At 46.7% G+C, this 14,380-nt stretch overlaps 1 pseudogene across 6 annotated transcripts in view; it reads left to right on the top strand.

Annotated features, from left to right (window-relative positions):
- LOC310851754 (transmembrane protein 229B pseudogene) overlaps positions 1–14,380 on the top strand; it is a 151,047-nt pseudogene that overhangs the window by 25,490 nt on the left and 111,177 nt on the right. For 2 of the 6 annotated variants that reach the window (XR_014568554.1, XR_014568555.1), the window contains one exon: positions 8,496–9,221. The exons of 1 other annotated variant lie outside the window; for it this stretch is intronic. The product of XR_014568554.1 is annotated as a transmembrane protein 229B pseudogene (transcript). Of the gene's footprint in view, positions 1–3,781; positions 4,419–8,495; positions 9,227–14,380 lie in introns of those variants that run through there. 3 more of the 6 variants (XR_014568556.1, XR_014568557.1, XR_014568558.1) reach the window with 2 other exon arrangements.

The following is a 14,380-nucleotide window of genomic DNA, read 5'->3' as shown; positions in this document are numbered from 1 at the left end:
GCTTTAGCTTTTCTGACTTTGTGTCTACACGTGCTGGCTATTTGTTTGAATTCCTCTTTGGTGGTTTCCCCCCTTTTCCATTTTTTGTACACATCCTTTTTTAATCTTAACTCAGTTAAAAGTTCTTTAGATAGCCACCCTGGCTTCTTTAGGCACCCTCCATGTTTCCGTCTCTTTGGTATTGCCTGAAGTTGTGCTTTTAACTATCTCCCTCTTAACAAACTCCCAGCCATCATGAACTCCCTTTCCTTTTAGTATTACAGTCCATGGGATCTCACCCAGCACTTCCCTAAGTTTTATGAAGTCGGCTTTCTTAAAGTCAAGAAATTGAGTCCTAGTATGCTTGGCTGCTTCTTTCCGCTGTATAGTAAACTTCAGAAGAGCATGATCACTCGCGCCTAATGATCCTCCCACTTCTACCCCACTAACCAGGTCATCAACATTGGTTAGGACCAGATCTAAAATGGCTGTTCCTCTCCCACTTTCTGGACAATGAAGTTGTCTGCAAGGCCAGTGAGGAATCTGTTTGACCTTATGCTCTTGGCTGAGTTTGACATCCAGCAAATATCCGGGTAATTGAAGTCCCCCATTACTACTATCTCCCTTCCTTTTGCATGCTTGGCCATCTGTTCCAGGAAGGCATCATCTTTGTCCTCCGTTTGGCTTGGGGATCTATAGTAAACTCCCACAATGAGGTCCCTGTTATTCTTCTCTCCCTTAATTTTGACCCAAATGCTCTCACTTTGGCTTTGAGGTTCTAAATTTTGGATCTCTTCACACGTATACACATCCCTGACATATAACGCCACTCCTCCTCCTTTCTTGTAACCTGATGCTGCAAGCCTCTTTCTGTGTTCTTGTGACTTCAGTGTGAGGCACAGCTATGGAAATGTAAATTGCACAAAAACACACAAACCCACAAACCCCAGACTCTCCAAGCGTCCCTATTTTCTAATGACAGTCCCGGATTTACGGAAGCCGTCCTGGTTTTTGATTTGATCCTGGAATGTCCCACTTTTGATTAGGACGTCCCTATTTTCATCAAATAAATGTTGGAGGATATAGAGTTATGGGACCTCCCAATCCAAGGAGATACTGCATTTTTCGCTCTCTAAGATGCACCAGACCACAAGACACACCTAGTTTTTGGAGGAGGAAAACAAGAAAAAATATATTCTGAATCGTAGAAGCCAGAACAGCAAGAGGGATTGCTGTGCAGTGAAAGCAGCGATCCCTCTTGCTGTTCTGGCTTCTGGGATAGCTGCGCAGCCTGCATTCGCTCCATAAGACGCACACACATTTCCCCTTACTTTTTAGGAGGGGAAAAGTGAGTCTTATAGAGCAAAAAATACGGACCAGCAACCTTTAGAAGTCATCTGAAGGCAGCCCTGTATAGGGAAGTTTTTTAATGTTTGATTTTGTGTTTATATATGTTGGGAGAGTGGCTGGGGAAACCAGTCAGATGGGTGAGCTATTATTATTATTATTATTATTATTATTATTATTATATAGAGGTAAAGGGACCCGTGACCATTAGGTCCAGTTGTGACCGACTCTGGGGTTGCGGCGCTCATCTCGCTTTATTGGCCGAGGAAGCTGGCGTACAGCTCCCGGGTCATGTGGCCAGCAGGACTAAGCCGCTTCCGGCGAACCAGAGCAGCGCATGGAAACGCTGTTTACCTTCCCGCCAGAGCAGTACCTATTTATCTACTTGCACTTTGACGTGCTTTTGAACTGCTAGGTTGGCAGGAGCAGGGACCGAGCAGCGGGAGCTCACTCCATCGCAGGGATTCGAACCGCCGACCTTCTGATCGGCAAGTCCTAGGCTCTGTGGTTTTACCCACAGCGCCACCCGCGTCCTTTATTATTATATAGGACGTTCCTATTTTTGTCAGAAAAATGTTGGAGGGTGTCAAACCCAGTGAAGTACTGTATACTTTGTCCAAGCCTGAGTGCTGGCTTATTTGAATCTATAGCAGATGTTTCAGGGAGATTTGGAGTGGGGGCAAGTTCCCGTGCATTCATCTTGGAGCTTTTCCCACTTTTTAAAGGAGAACAAAAGGTTTTTCTTTAAAGGGGGAGGGAAATCCCATCGCCTGCCATGTACTGCAAGGCTGCAGGAGATTCTCAAGCCCTCTCCCCAAAGCCTTTCTGCCCTGCTCCACCACCAAGCTCACACAGCCCAACAGGCTGCCTGGGGAGGAACGGTTAAATAGAGCAACCCCTCTCACCTGACCCAAGTCTATGGATGATGATGATGACAATAATAATAATAATAATAATAATAATAATAATAATAATAATAATAAATTTATTATTTATACCCCGTCCATCTGGCTGGGCTTCCCCAGCTACTCTGGGCAGCTTCCAACAAAATATTAAAATACAGTAATGCATCAAATATTAAAAGCTTCCTTAAACAGAGCTGCCTTCAGATGTCTTCTAACAGTCTGGTAGCTGTTGTTCTGGTAGCTGAGGCTCCAAGACTTTGGCCACCTCATGAGAAGAGAAGACTCCCTGGAAAAGACCCTGATGCTGGGAAAGATGGAGGGCACAAGGAGAAGGGGACGGCAGAGGACAAGATGGTGGGACAGTGTTCTCGAAGCGACCAGCATGAGGGAGGCAGTGGAAGACAGGAGGGCCTGGCGTGCTCTGGTCCAGGGGGTCACGAAGAGTCGGACATGACTAAACGACTAAACAACAGCAACAAAGTTGTTGTTCTTTTTGACATCTGGTGGGAGGGTGTTCCACAGGGCGGGCGCCACCACTGAGAAGGCCCTCTGCCTGCTTCCCTGTAGCTTTGCTTCTCACAGGGAGGAAACCACCAGAAGGACCTCGGAGCTGGACCTCAGTGTCCGGGCAGAACGATGGGGGTGGAGATGCTCCTTCAGGTATACTGGGCCTTTGAGGCCGTTTAGGATCCCCTTAAGCAGCGCTGGAAGGCCCTGGACTATCCATGGACAAAGAACGGGGGCTCCGGGAAGTGGGGGGAGACACTCACACCTACCCAAGAGATCCATTGGTGGAAGGATCGTGTTATAAGAAAAAACTGCTCCATTATCCCTTACGGTGTGTCCAAAAGAGCCCATATAGAGTCCTTAAAAAAACGAAGATCATGGCCACTGGTCCCATCACCTCCTGGCAAATAGAAGGGGAAGAAATGGAGGCAGTGAGAGATTTTACTTTCTTGGGCTCCATGATCACTGCAGGTGGTGACAGCAGCCACGAAATTAAAAGACGCCTGCTTCTTGGGAGAAAAGCAATGACAAACCTAGACAGCATCTTAAAAAGTAGAGACATCACCTTGCCAACAAAGGTCCGTATAGGTAAGGCTATGGTTTTCCCAGTAGTGATGTATGGAAGTGAGAGCTGGACCATAAAGAAGGCTGATCGCTGAAGAATGGATGCTTTTGAATTCTGGTGCTGGAGGAGACTCTTGAGAGTCCCATGGACTGCAAGAAGATCAAACCTCTCCATTTTTAAGGAAATCAGCCCTGAGTGCTCACTGGAAGGACAGATCCTGAAGCTGAGGCTCCAAGACTTTGGCCACCTCATGAGAAGAGAAGACTTCCTGGAAAAGACTCTGATGTTGGGAAAGATGGAGGGCACAAGGAGAAGGGGACAACAGAGGACGAGATGGTGGGACAGTGTTCTCGAAGCTACAAACATGAGTTTGACCAAACTGCGGGAGGCAGTGGAAGACAGGAGTGCCTGGTGTGCTCTGGTCCAGGAGGTCACGAAGAGTCGGACACGACTAAACGACTAAACGACAACAACAGAGTCCTTAAGTGGGTCCCCCATCTATAGGAGAAAACAGCAGAGGCCAACCAGAGAATATTGTTCCCACCATAAGGGAATAAGGGCAGATTTTCGTTTATTACACCCTCCTCATTGAGGCTTCATTCAGATATCACCCTTCTGAGATACATAATTCATTGGGATTCCTTCCGGTGTCCAATTTCCAAGCAGGTATGAATATTCCAGGTTTAGGCAGCCAATGTTCCGGCCATCCAGGAAGATCTGGAGATCATTCTGGCTTTCCTCCCCTGAGTTTTAAGTTTGCTAACGTGTTTACGCAGAGGCACCCAAAGGAGTGAAGCAAAAAAATTGCCCCTCCCTGCGAAACACGTCTAATTATCCTCCTAATTATCCTCCTTTGAAATGGTGTGGAAAGCGAAGCCTCCATGGGAGGAAGTCACACACCCACAAATTGGGGCGTGGAACGGGAACTTCTTGCCTCACTGCTCTAACCACTAGGCATCATTCCCTTCCGGACCCGGGAAGACATCCCTGGAGTTCTCTGCCTCTGAGAAGTCCCCGTTTCCCTTCAAGACCGATGTGGTCCATTTAGAAATAGATGAAAACATAGAAATATTGGAGGCAAAGGAAGACCATTGGGGGAAACCAGCGATTCTGGGGTAAGTAGCTCGCTTTTGGACTGTTTGCATGGGAGGCGGCAGAATGTGTGGCAGGGTCTGAAACTGACCGATTGATTTCTGTACCGCTTGATATATTAAAAGCATCCCTAAGTGGTGTATAGGGAACTGAAGTAAGCGACAGGCAGCTTGCACAAAATATTGCAGAGATAAGCTGTCACATATAAAAATGTAACCTTCGTGCAAAGTTAATAATAATAATATATAAATCAATATCCATTCATTTTTCCCTGTTTAGGGAAGCTTTTAATGTTTAATAGGTTATTGTAATTTAGTGTTCTGTTGGAAGCCGCCCAGAGTGGCAGAGTATAAATTATTATTATTATTATTATTATTATTATTATTATTATTATTATCCTTCTGACCCAACCTCCCTCTCAGCCTCCAGATTCTCTCATCATCATCATCATCATTTAGTCTCTAAACATTGTTCCTGCTGGCTGGTGGGGCTGGTGGGACCAAACCCTGACCTCAAAGAATCATAGACTTGTCGGAAGGGACACCCAGGGATCATCCAGCCCAACCCACTGGAGTGCAGGGCAAAAAAATCCCCGAAAGATGGCCAGCCAACATCTGTTTAAAAACCTCAACATGCCTTTGTGTGAATATTCTTCAAGATGAATAGGGAGAGGGGTATTTTATTTTATTTTTAAGTGCATTTTAGGTAACGCCATGTGATCTGGTAACTTGAATTGCTACTCCGGCCAAATGAATGCCGTTGGCAGCAGGTTTAAGAAGCAGACAAATGAGCAATTGCCCATACATTGAATGCTCAGCCTTAAGATGCAATGATAGTCGCTGTTTTTGATGCCTTTAAAAGAGGATAGGACAAAGTCACAGAGGAGAGAGAGAAATATATATCCTTCGATGGCTAGTGAACAGATAGGGCAGAGTGGAGCCTCCATGCTCTGAGGGAGTCTATCTGTGAATGCCCATTCCTGGCAGCTGGGAATGGGAAGGGCTGTTTCCTGCTTATGGGCTCTCCTTAAACCACTGAGCCTCTTGGGCTTGCCGATTGGAAGGTCAGCGGTTCGAATCCCCGCGACGGGGTGAGCTCCCGTGGCTCGGTCCCTGCTCCTGCCAACCTAGCAGTTCGAAAGCACACCAGTGCAAGTAGATAAATAGGTACCGCTCCGGCGGGAAGGAAAACAGCATTTCCATGATCTCTGGTTTCCATCACAGTGTCCCTTGCACCAGAAGCGATTTTGTCATGCTGGCCACATGACCCGGAAAGCTGTCAGTTCCCTCGGCCTGAAAGCGAGATGAGCGCCGCAACCCCAGAGTCGCCTTTCACTGGACTTAACCGTCCAGTTGTCCCTTTACCTTTTTTTGTGTAGCCGCAGCTGGAAACAGAGTCCTGGGCTGTGATTTGAGCGAGCTCCCTACACGTTCTTCTGAATTGCAGCTGGTGGGAAATTCTGGGGAACCTGTCTGAGGCAGCACCAGCTAGACTGGATTAGGCAACAGAGTTGTTAGAGCAGTCGAATGGGTTAGGCAACTGTGCAAGCTGAGCAGGATCCAGGAGGAACCCACAGCTTTCGTGTTTCATTAATGGCAAAACAGCATGCTTCTAGCCCTCAAGGTTGCAACAATCACGTTGCAAAACACGGCAATGTGCAGACCTGGGAGTAAGCGGGGCTTTTTTATTATTATTATTTTAAATATATATATGAGAACCAAGGTACCACTGTACTGCATTGGACTGATGGCTGTAACATATTTCCTTAAATAATTTTTCTAAGACCCCTGGCACCTTAGTAAGCCCTGTCAGAACGTCTTAACTCTGGCTTAACTTCCGGGTTTCGCCACTCGCACATGCGCAGATGCTCAAAATGATGTCACACGCATGCGCGGGAGCAGCGAAACGCGACCCGCGCACGCCGAGACGAGCAGTCTCGTCTTACATTTGCTTCACGATGCGAACGTAGCTCCGGAACGGATCCCATTCACACCCAGAGGTACCAATGTATTTTAAAGTGCAGGGGATCTACTAGGAAGCCAATCCCGACTAAATTTCAGGAGGAACTTCCTGATGGAAGCAATAGTTATTTGGCGAGGAACAGACTCCGTCGGAAAGCAGTGGACCCTCCTTCATTGGAGGTCGTTGGGTAGTTAACTGTCTGCGCTTCTTCTGCATTGATCCCCACGTTGCAGGTTGGGGTTGGTCTAGCTGGCCCCTGGAGGTCCCCTCCCAATTCTTCATTTCTTTATTATTATTATTATTATTATTATTATTATTATTATTATTATTATTAAAAGTTATAACAAACCATATAACAAAAATAAAAATAAAAATGAGAGGCACAAATACAAGATGGGTGACACCTGGCTTGAGAGCAGTACATGTGAAAAGGATCTAGGAGTCTTGGTTGACCACAAACTTGACATGAGCCAACAGTGTGACGCGGCAGCTAAAAAAGCCAATGCAATTCTGGGCTGCATCAATAGGAGTATAGCATCTAGATCAAGGGAAGTAATAGTGCCACTGTATTCTGCTCTGGTCAGACCTCACCTGGAGTACTGTGTCCAGTTCTGGGCACCACAGTTCAAGAAGGACACTGACAAACTGGAACGTGTCCAGAGGAGGGCAACCAAAATGGTCCAAGGCCTGGAAACGATGCCTTATGAGGAACGGCTAAGGGAGCTGGGCATGTTTAGCCTGGAGAAGAGGAGGTTAAGGGGTGATATGATAGCCATGTTCAAATATCTAAAAGGATGTCACATAGAGGAGGGAGAAAGGTTGTTTTCTGCTGCTCCAGAGAAGCGGACACGGAGCAATGGTTCCAAACTACAAGAAAGAAGATTCCACCTAAACATTAGGAAGAACTTCCTGACAGTAAGAGCTGTTTGACAGTGGAATTTGCTGCCAAGGAGTGTGGTGGAGTCTCCTTCTTTGGAGGTCTTGAAGCAGAGGCTTGACACCCATATGTCAGGAGTGCTCTGATGGTGTTTCCTGCTTGGCAGGGGCTTGGACTCGATGGCCCTTGGGGTCTCTTCCAACTCTAGGATTCTAGGATTCTATGATTCTACATATTATCCAAAAACATATCATCCTTGTTCCCCCCCCATTTTTCCTCCCTCCCCCCCCAAAAAAACCCACCCACCCCCCGACTTCCCTCAGTTCCAGTCTTTGGTTTCTCCACTAATGCTGTTTTCTGCATGTTACAAAGTTGTATGGATCCTCAAACTGTTTAGCTGATTATTATCAGTAAAAAAATTGTGAATGTTTATTCAAAACCTGCCAAGGAGTCCAGTTCGCTTTGTTGCGTCTTCAGATACTTTGTAAAGGGTTCCCATTCATCCATAAAGTCACAGTTATCCTTGTCCCGTAGCTTATATGTCAGTTTTGCCAGTTCTGCATAGTCCGTCAATTTTTCTTGCCATGATTCTTTAGTTGGGGTTTCTTCAGTCTTCCATCCTTGTGCTAGCAGAACTCTTGTGGCCGTTGTCGCATACATGAAGATGTTTTTCTTTTTCTTTTCTTTTCTTTTTTTAAAATAATATTTATTGAGGTTTTGAAAGATTACAAAAATAAAGAAAAAAAGAACAAAACAGAAGAAAAAAAACAATTAAAAAAGACATATCAATACTTCCATAACTTATCTTTCATTTGCTTGTTTCCTTGACCTCCTCACACCTCCCTTTTTTGTATTCTAGTTCAATTAACTATTTCAGCAAATCCTTTCCATCATTGTTTCTATCCTAATAATTTATCTTAATATAATGTGACTTTACATTCTCACCAATTAACAATCTATTTTTACTTAACCCTTTATAACATTTCTGCTAAAACCATGTAACTTCATTCCAACATCCTTCTAACATTCATTAATTTTACAATGTTTCTGTAGATAGTCTTTAAATTTCTTCCAATCTTCCTCCACCGACTCTTCTCCCTGGTCTCGGATTCTGCCAGTCATTTCCGCCATTTCCATGTACTCCATCACCTTCATCTGCCATTCTTCCCGGGTGGGACATGAAGATGTTTTTCAACTTTTTTGGCAATTCTTCATTTCCACCACCCTCTGCCTGACGAGCCCCATCTCTTCTTGCGCGCAGGTCGCGGCCAGCCATGGCGACGGCCCCCGAGCCCCTGAACCCGTTGTGCCGAGCGTACCTCTACGCCATCCACGGCTACCTCTTGGAAATCCTGTTCACGGCCGTCATCTCGGGCGAGGACTGGGCCTTCGGTGGGGCCACCACCTTGCTGTCTTTCTTCGTCTACGGGACCTGCGGCCTGGCCTTGGAGCGCATCTACCTCTGGCTGCGCAACGACTGCTGCCTCCTGACTCGCTGCCTCCTCTACAGCCTCTGCATCTACCTGTGGCAGTTCTCGACGGGCTACGCCCTCCGCTGTTTCGGCGCCTGCCCCTGGGACTTCAGCGAGTTCCGCTACAGCTTCCTGGGGATCGTGGCCCTAGAGCACAGCCTCATCTGGTTCGTGGGATCCCTCCTGCTAGAGAAGTGGGTCCTCGCCAACGTGTTGAGGCTCCGGTTGGACGAGCCCTGGAAAGCCAAACCTCGTCCCATGCCCAAATTTGCGCTGAAGGACGACTGACCTCCGGCTGGTTTTAAGGAGGAGTAGAAAAGAGCAAGGGTCTGGGTGGTGGGACTCCATACTCCTCCTCCTCTTCCACTTGGACCTATAATCCTCTTTTAAAGCCATCTAACAGATGGAGGTTGAATCCTGACAAGACAGAAGGACTGTTTTGGGGGGACAGGAGGCGGGCGGGTGTGGAGGACTCCCTGGTCCTGAATGGGGCGACTGTGTCCCTGAAGGACCAGGTGCGCAGCCTGGGAGTCATTCTGGACTCACAGCTGTCCATGGAGGCGCAGGTCCATTCTGTGTCCAGGGCAGCTGTCTACCAGCTCCATCTAGATTGGTGACTGGGAGCAGCCGCCGAGGCCACATAAAACTGGTCTTGAAAGACCAACATTGGCTCCCAGGACGTTTCCAAGTACAGTTCAAAGTGTTGGTGTTGACCATGAAAGCCCTAAATGGCCTCAAAGGTCCAGTATACCTGAAGGAGCATCTCCATCCCCATCGTTCTGCCCAGACACTGAGGTCCAGCGCTGAGGGCCTTCTGGCAGTTCCCTCCCTGCGAGAAGTGAAGTTACAGGGAACCAAGCAGAGGGCCTTCTCAGTGGTGGCACCTGTCCTGTGGAACGCCCTCCCACCAGATGTCAAAGAGAAGAACAAGTACCATACTTTTAGAAGACATCTGAAGGCAGCCCTGTTTAGGGAAGCTTTTGATGTTTGATGCATTACTGTATTTTAATATTTTGTTGGAAGTCGCCCAGAGTGGCTGAGGAAGCCCAGCCAGATGGGCGGGGTACAAATAATAAATTATTATTATATTATTATCTAGGTTGGTGGCCATCACTGTTTCCTGTGGCAGTGAGTTCCACAGGAACTACGCACTGCATCTGGTTGGCCGCTGTGAGGATGCTGGACTAGATGGACCAATCCAGGAGCCTCTTCTTAGAACTGTAGAGTTGCAAGGGACCACGAGGGTCATCTAGACCAACCCCCTGCAAGGCAGGAGTCTTTTACTCAACGTGGAGCTCAAACCCACAACCCGGGGACTAAGAGTCTCATGGGCAACTGACCAAGTTCTTATGCTCTTAACTCTCACCGAGGGAGCGATGAAAAGGGTTCACAGGGCGATCTGAACCACGTCTACTCAGAAGTCAGCCGTGTTGATTTCACTCACAGGTAAGTAACTTCTGGACTGCAGACAAAGTGTGAAAGGAACATTTTTTTAATGTGCTGGGGAACTTCACTGAACTCCTTGCGAGCAAGAAGAAGGATCCGGACCATGGGAAAGAACATTGCTGGATTATATAGCAGCGTATCAAATGTGGACACACTGTTTAAATTCCATTTACAACTAACTAACTAACTGCATCATTTCTTTGGTGATCAGCCTTCTTTATGGTCCAGCTCTCACTTCCATACATCACTACTGGGAAAACCATGGCTTCTTCTTGGGAGAAAAGCGATGACAAACCTAGACAGCATCTTCAAAAGCAGAGACGTCAACTTGCCGACAAAGGTCTGTATAGTTCAAGCTATGGTTTTCAAAGTCAATTAGTCGTGTCCGACTCTTCATGACCCCCTGGACCAGAGCACGCCAGGCCCTCCTGTCTTCCACTGCCTCCCACAGTTGGGTCAAACTCATGCTGGCCGCTTCAAGAACACTGTCCCACCATCTCGTCCTCTGTCGTCCCCTTCTCCTTGTGCCCTCCATCTTTCCCAACATCAGGGTCTTTTCCAGGGAGTCTTCTCTTCTCCTGAGGTGGTCTTGGAGCCTCAGCTTCAGGATCTGTCCTTCCAGTGAGCACTCAGGGCTGATTTCCTTCAGAATGGAGAGGTTTGATCTTCTTGCAGTCCATGGGACTCTCAAGAGTCTCCTCCAGCACCAGAATTCAAAAGCATCCATTCTTCGGCGATTAGCCTTCTTTATGGTCCAGCTCTCACTTCCATACATCACTACTGGGAAAACCAGAGCTTTAACTATACGGACCTTTGTTGGCAAGGTGATGTCTCTGCTTTTTAAGATGCTGTCTAGGATTATCATCACTTTTCTCCCAAGAAGCAGGCGTCTTTTAATTTCGTGGCTGCTGTCACCATCTGCAGTGATCATGGAGCCCAAGAAAATAAAATCTCTCACTGCCTCCATTTCTTCCCCTTCTATTTGCCAGGAGGTGATGGGACCAGTGGCCGTGATCTTAGCTTTTTTTGATGTTGAGCTTCAGAAGCGTGTAGTCTTGCAAATTAAAAGAGAGAAAACTTGTGTACGCACACCTCCGGTTCCTGAACACACACCATCACAAGCCTGAGTTCAAGGCCTGCAGCTCAGATGCAACCCCCCTGCCCGCTTTTGGCGTTTGAAGAAGCTCAAGAGGGAAAAGGACAAGCTGTCATTATAATACTTGCTGTCAGGCTGATGTTAGCTTCAGAGTCACAGCCCTTAAAGCAGCCCTAAAGCCCATTTCTCCCTTCAAAGAATTCTGGGCACTCTAGGGCAGGGGTGTCAAACTCAAATTCATCGGGGGCCGCATCAGCAGTTTGGTCACCCTCAAACGGCCGGTTGTATCTGTAGGACTATGCGCCACTCTTGATTATCATAAATTATTGTCACTGCATTCAATTATTACTGTGACATTTTTGGGTTATTTGATTATAGTTTATGGTCCGTATACCACTGTAAAGTGACACGGAAGTGGTCAGTATATCCAAAGTTTACCGCTCAGACTTTTAAGCAGAATAATAAGCAGACCCCCCCTAATAAGCAGACCCCCCCCCACATACATCACATGTACTTACAGTACAGGAAAGAAGGGTTCAGGCAGCCGTTGGATCTGTCACATCACAGGATGGCATGCGCTCAATATAAAAACAAGTGGAGGTTTCCTGTGTAGAACGGCCGGCACCACTAGAGGGCAGACGTTCTTTGGCTTGTAGGCTGCTGCGCATGCGCTCAAGAGGCGGCTTTCTTGTGTCAAAAAAAAAAAAGAGGCGAGAATAAAAGGTGAAGGCTGGCGGCCGGCGGCGGCTACACCGGCCACATGACGAGGTCTGGCGGGCCGGATTCGGCCCGCGGACCTTGTGTTTGACACCCGTGCTCTAGGGTGTTTTTTAAAAGAGTGTCTGGGAATTGTAGTTCTGTGAGAGGTGAACTACAGGGCCCATGGGGAGAAGGCACTCCGAATGTCGTTTAAATAATAATAATAATAATAATAATAATAATAATAATAATAATAATTTTTATTTATACCTAGCCCTTCCTGGTTCAAAAACTGGGCTCAGGGTGGCTAACAACAAATTTTAAACACTTAATTGTAAAAGCAGCATAAAATACAGTATTAATAACAATAACAATAAAATTCAATAAATAACAGTATTAATTAACAGTATTAATAACAATAACAATAAAATTCAAAATTCAGAAATCAAATTGGGGAAATAATCCCCAGCTGGCTGAATTGGTCCTACTTGGGCCAGCGAGGAGACTAGGGGAGAATTAGCTGTGGGGTCTCAGAACGGGTGATCTTCATAAAAGGGGAAGGGGAAGGAAGAAAAGGGAAATAAAAGATCAGGCTGAATTCAAATTAAAGGCCAGGCGGAATAGCTCTGTCTTACAGGCCTGGCAGAAGGAGGTTAAATCCTGCAGGCACCTGGTCTCATGGGACAGAGCATTCCACCAGGTCGGAGCTGTTGTGACGTTGGGTTTGTGATTTCAGCTCTCTTGACATAATATGCTGGAGACAGTTCTCTAGTAACACTTCTTTATTAAAGCAACAAGACTCAGACTTGAGGAGGGGAGAGCTACATTTATAGGGACAGGGAACAAGCTAGAAAGGATACATTTTGGAGGGAACAATATCAGGCAATCACAGTCCTGCCTTTTGGAGGCAACCAATAAGACAGAGGATCCAAATACAGCAGCTTAAATGAACCAATAGTAGCTGTACCCTCTGGAACCAAAAGGCAGTTACTTTACCCTAATGCAATACAGACAATAATAATACAGATATAAAATCCTTTGACTCAATACACAACAGGAGCCACCACTGAGAAGGCCCTGGTGGAGGATAGTCTGACTTCCTTAGGGCCCGGGACCTCTAAACTATGGTTGTTTATGGACCTTAAGGTCCTCTGCAGGGCAGACCAGTTTAAAGGTTTAGGTGTGTGTACCCAGCTCCAGTCAACTTTCCGGTAACCCAGTTAAGAAAGAAGATCAAGGAAAGGGTGTGGACGCTTTGGTTTTGCAAACAGGATCTGCAGCAGCTTGGAAAGACGTGGGCGGTGCGTGCAATTGTTGCAACATGCCTATTTTGGGAGAGGGAAAAGTCTATATTAGGATGAGGTGTGGGCTATTGGCAGAGAGACATCCTGGCTAGCAGCCGCCGATGGCTCTCTCCTCCAAAAATTTGTCCTTTTAAAGCCCTCCAAGTTCATGGCCACCATCAAAAGATCAACATTTTTGCAATAATAATAATAATTTAATAATAATTTATTATTTATACCCTGCCCATCTGGCTGGGTTTCCCCAGCCATTCTGGGCAGCTTTCCACAAAATATTAAAAATACAAGAAGGGAAATGATAGGAAATACCATTTTAACCTTCCCGCCAACAACTCAGAAGGAATGCTCAACTTCAGGAAAACCAGAGACTTGCACTACTGTAGGCTAATCTTTTAGCAGTTAAGGTGCAAGTTTCCCATGACATTCGGGGTCCAGATGGATGACCTTGAGGGGTCCCTACTGCTTGTTAACAGTCCCAGGGACGGATTTAGGTTTGATTAGGCCCTAACCTACTGAAGGGACGCGGGTGGTACTATGGGTTAAACCACAGAGTCTAGGACTTGCCGATCAGAAGGTCGGTGGTTTGAATCCCCGCGACGGGGTGAGCTCCCATTGCTCAGTCCCTGCTCCTGCCAACCTAGCAGTTCGAAAGCACATCAAAGTGCAAGTAGATAAATAGGTACCACTCCGGCGGGAAGGTAAATGGCGTTTCCGTGCGCTGCTCTGGTTCGCCAGAAGCGGCTTAGTCATGCTGGCCACATGACCCGGAAGCTGTACGCCGGCTCCCTCGGCCAGTAAAGCGAGATGAGCACCGCAACCCCAGAATCGGCCATGACTGGACCTAATGGTCAGGGGTCCAATTTACCTTTATCTTTAACCTACTGAAGGTAATGGGGCCCTTTATATGTCCAGCTGTCCTTTGACAACAACAAATTGCCGCAGTTTTTTGTGTTGAATATATGCTATATAGCAACTTATGGACCTAATAGGTATCTTGAGCCATTTGCACATGCAGAATGTGGGCACCCTATATATAGAAAGGAACAAACCAGTGATATTTTAGGGAGCAGGCGAGCAGGCGGGGCCCATAGCTTACATCATAGGAGCCTACACCACACAAAATACGGTTGCT

Source organism: Podarcis gaigeae (assembly GCF_964106915.1).
Source record: "Podarcis gaigeae genome assembly, chromosome: 8".
Classification (NCBI taxonomy): domain Eukaryota; kingdom Metazoa; phylum Chordata; class Lepidosauria; order Squamata; family Lacertidae; genus Podarcis; species Podarcis gaigeae.
The sequence above is the reverse complement of the archived record's forward strand: the minus strand, read 5'-3'. Positions and strand labels throughout refer to the sequence as shown.